At 38.2% G+C, this 4,628-nt stretch overlaps 1 pseudogene; it reads left to right on the plus strand.

Moving 5' to 3' along the window:
• The first annotated feature begins 1,662 nt into the window (after positions 1-1,662).
• LOC124244287 (uncharacterized) lies at positions 1,663-1,771 on the plus strand (annotated as a pseudogene).
• The last annotated feature ends 2,857 nt before the right edge of the window (positions 1,772-4,628 follow it).

The following is a 4,628-nucleotide window of genomic DNA, read 5'->3' on the forward strand; positions in this document are numbered from 1 at the left end:
GGTTGCTATGCGATCTACAGGCTAAAACTTACTGCTAGGACTGAAAAGTGTTTGAAGAAATGAGCAAATGTGTGTTGCTAAAACCAGAAAACAAGAATTGGCCAAACTCTCCTTAAGTGTTCTTTGCTAACCACGGCCTGCTGTTTCTTTCATTGCTCTCTGGTTGCTTCTGGGATAAACTTTATCTCATTTTGAAAATCAAATATTAGGAATAAATGGAAATGAATATCACTCCTCAAGGATGGACTGGTTTAACCAAAATTCTTCTTAGATTTCTACCTCCACAAAGAATAAAAAGCAATGTTGGAATCCTTCAGATAAATCTTTCAATCATCACGACTTAGAAATAGGTAAATGTTAATGATGAGCCTGAAGCAAAAAAAAAAAACAAGAAACAGGCAATGTCAGGGGTCTTTTACTTCACTCTGTAAGGTCGATTCGCTGTCTCTGTAGTTGCTGCCCAGTGCCTGAGGCAGGGCTCCAGATGCCGCACAGCAGGAGCATCCTCTGGTCTCCAGTGAATATTTTGCATATGCCTTCTAATGTAGAGAATATCCCTCCCTGATTCACTCAGATGCCTCAGAGTCCAGCAGAATGGAAAGCAGACAAAATAGTGCCAGGACTTCTCTCTCTCAACATCCTATATTAAGGAAGCAAGTTTGTTTGCTGTACCAGGACTTTCCTGATCCTGAGTCACTCACTTGTTGCTCAATCTTTCCAAAGAAGATAGTCAAATAGAGGTTCTACCTAGGAACCATTTTCCTGCTAGTCAATCTTTGTTGCTTTTTTTCATAAATTTATCAGTGGGGAAAATAGAACGGCTTATAAGAAGTTCTCAAAGGGATATGTTGGACCCCAATTTCTCTCTATCAAGTCTCACAGGCAACAATTGATGCTAGCCTCTCAATAGTGTGGTCTATACTCCTGATGTTTGACAAGAAAATGTAAACACTGTATTGGATAATGCAGGCTGCATGCTGGCATATCATAGATGAAGAGCAAAACCATGGTAGGGAAAGTTTTCATGGAAGAGGTAGGATTTGAACTGGGCCTCTTATGATATTTTAGACTTTAATAAACTACGGATGCTACCGAAGACATAGAAAATGGGTGGTTTTCAATGAAAGATGATAATTTTAGATTTTGACATACTACTTTAGGTATTGACCATATTTCTTTTTGAAGAAATAGCCAATAAAGTAGTTGGAAATAAGAAACTAGAATGCTACTGTGTGGGTCTCATAATTTTTAATTATAATCATTCAGTGAAACAAATGAACAAACTATTTAAAAAGGTGAAATGTCAGAATGTGGTCAAATAAAAAGTCACAGTATATTGAATATTGAAATTCAGCAAAAATTAGTAAACTGAGGAATTTAAGAACTCGTAATGAATAAATATTCTTATTTGGGTACAAACACTTCCATAGAATCATGGATTCTATTCCTTCCTGCCTTCAGAATCTCAAGCAATTTCCTTTCACTGGCAAACTTTAACATTAAGGAAAAGGGATTCTGAGAAATACAGTGTCCAGCTTCCCCTTGGCACTGTCCCTGTGTGTCCCTAATAAGAACATTTCTTCTTAGGGAAGTAAGACCTCTAAACCATCAGAGACCAAAATTGTATTTCACTAGGTTTAACAACAAGAGAAATGACTCCTGAAGACTACACTTTCAGGGATCATTTCTATAGTTGTTACTAGAGAAGTTTCTCTGAACATGAAGAGATTCTATTCCTTGAATCCTGGACCCATAAATTCTAGCCAGGGGAGAAATAGAAGCACTTATTGTCGTAAATGACTCACAAATAAACTTCTGCCTATAGGGTATACCTGAGATACTTGCAAGGTGTTCTAACTGAGGTTTCAGAAGCCCATTTCACCACTCTTTGAGGCCACTAGCCATTCCACCATTCTATTGGGCAGGGAATGGGGTATATGGTAGGAAACATGAATGGGCATGGGCCAATTGTTTCACTTCATTTGCTCTAAAATTATTTCCTCGTTCAGAAGAAATACTGTGGAAAATTTCCTGGCAGTGAGTAAAGCAATCTCCAAAATCATGAATGGTGTTTGGAAGGATCATTATTGGCATTGAAGGCGAATCCATCTCCAGAATAAGCGTCTATTCCAAAAAGAACAAATTGCTTCCCCTTCTGTGATGGAAGTGATTGAATGCATTTAAATTGTCACCAGGTGGCTGGCTTGTTCATTTGGGAAGTATTACCATATTGGTGGTTCAGTGTCACTTTCTGTTGTTGACATGTTGGGTACTCACCAAAAGTAATAGGCATATTATCCATAGTGAGTAGAAGCTCATGTTGTTGAGTCAATGCATAACCCCCATGCCTCCTTCCACAGCTACTGGTCTCATCAGCCCTTTTCAGCAATGACTGGAATGGCTGGGCAAAGAGATCCACTGGCATCCTCATAATGGGCCATCTTGTCCACATGATTATTAAGAGCCTTGTCTGCTGTGCTTGCCATCTGGTGGACATTTACACAAGACAAAATTATCCTCACACTTTGCGCCCATTTCATGAGAGCTGCCCCAAGCCGCTTCATCACCAATTTTCCAATATTTTTCTTCTAAGTCCATGACAGCTCAGCCAAATCATTAGCCATTGCTCAAAAATCAGGGTGGATCTGATGTTTCTCTACTCCTTTTTCCCAGTGAATCAACCAGGAATACCCCTTCAAGTTCTGCCCCCTGGAAGATTTCCCTTCACCTATGTTCTTCTGTATCATGCTTGAGTGGGGACAACGCCAAAGTCATCTACTTCTAGGTGTTCCTAGTTTATCACGTGGAACCATCTATAGATGAATATAAACTTTTTCTTCATCAGACAACTTGTCATAGGAAACCCCTCATAAAGCTGTAAGTGTGGGTTCATGGAGAGGAGGCAGTGCTTTAAAAGCAGATGCTTGATAGTCCAAGCCTCTTGCTCATGTAACTTAATAGTGCCTTCAGGACCTGTTCCAGCCCAATGTCATATGTACTGCTTCCACCTAATGATGGAATGCTGCTGAAAATGCCAACATTGATGGCTTCTGTGGTCAGATACCACCCAGGTCATGATAGGCAGCTCAGATGGGATGGTATCTCATGGCACCAGGTAAATTTTCTATCTCTAGTAGAGCTTAGTATTAGGCCAGAAGTTATTTTGCTACTCTGTTGTTATTTCCAATCAAAGCGCTCTCTTCAGAATATGGAGTAGCTGTGCTTGAAAATCTTAAGAACAAGTGCTATAGTTTCTTAAATAGTGCTCATTCCATGAAACAACCTAACTGCCACCGACACTTGAAGTGCCACTAAATTTCCTGGTTCTTATGGCTTACTTGGTAAGTGCATTGCAGCAACACACTGTTACATATTTGTTAAATGTTGCCTCTGAAATCCAAAGGGCATTATGCTATTTTCTTTGTGGTAAGAGATTCCAGCTACAGCCTCTTGCCATTTGCCTTATTGTAGATATCTTTTCATGGACAAGATCAAAGAAAACTTTGAAACTTAATCAAAGGGTCAGAGTCTGAATTCTCAAGGGCTTTTCCATCCTGAGGCAGGCGTGTATCTTACCAAGGCTTCTATAGCATTTCAATGCATCAGAGTGGTATCATCAATACAGTGGACCAGCATGATGTCTTGTTAAAAGATAAAGTCAGAGAGATACCTACGTATTACATCTTGAGAAGAATTGGAAAGTTGATATATCCCTAAGGAAAGTGAACACGACTTATTCTTTCTTTCTAAGTGAAATCAAATGGGTCTGGTTGTCTATATTTACTGGTAAATAGTTACAAGTGTTCACTAGATCATTAGTTGACTAGGAAGTACCAGGGGCTGTCATTATATCTTCTAGAAAAGTGACCACGTCTTGGACAGCAAGTGGTTGGAGTCTCCAGCTGGGTAAGTTTATGCTAATACACCATTATTTCAAGATCCATCTGAGCTACCTCATCCTTAGTCTGGGGTAGTTGTTACCTTTTAGTGCCTGATGTCGCCATGCTTTGTATTCCTGTCATGTCACTTACTCCATCCTGTAGTTCTTCTCATGAGACCATGTCTTACCCATATTTTCCTCGTTCCTGAAACGTAGTAAGCACTTAAAATCATTGGTGGATTTTAATTTAACTAAAAGTTTGTCAACTTTTACTGGTAAAATTGTCTTTTAAAAATTTTTGTTTTATATGAAATGTTTAAATAAATGTTTTCTAAAGTATCTCCAATATATATCAGAACCTTTAACTACATTATACTTTTAAAAAGTCTATGCTTTCACACTATGAGTATATAAAAGGTTGAAACAAAATTTTTCCTGAATTATGCTTGCTTTTGGGTTTTCCAAATAATGACTCAAATATAGAAAATCATGAAGTCTTAAGATATAGTTCTATTGGACAGGTTCCACAAACATAACACATTTTTAAACAAGTTTGAAAATTGAGGAAAGAAACATCTAGAAGTCTTTAGAAACTTTTGAAGCTTCTGAGAGACAAGTGATGCATTACTATTCCTGTAATTTTAACTATTTTAGATATATTTAGGCAATAATGCCCTTTTCAAAGCATCTAATTTATATCTAGGTAGCACTTTTGTATTAGTAGTCTCTGGCCCACTAATTTTTATGG

Source organism: Equus quagga, chromosome 8 (assembly GCF_021613505.1).
Source record: "Equus quagga isolate Etosha38 chromosome 8, UCLA_HA_Equagga_1.0, whole genome shotgun sequence".
Taxonomy (NCBI): domain Eukaryota; kingdom Metazoa; phylum Chordata; class Mammalia; order Perissodactyla; family Equidae; genus Equus; species Equus quagga.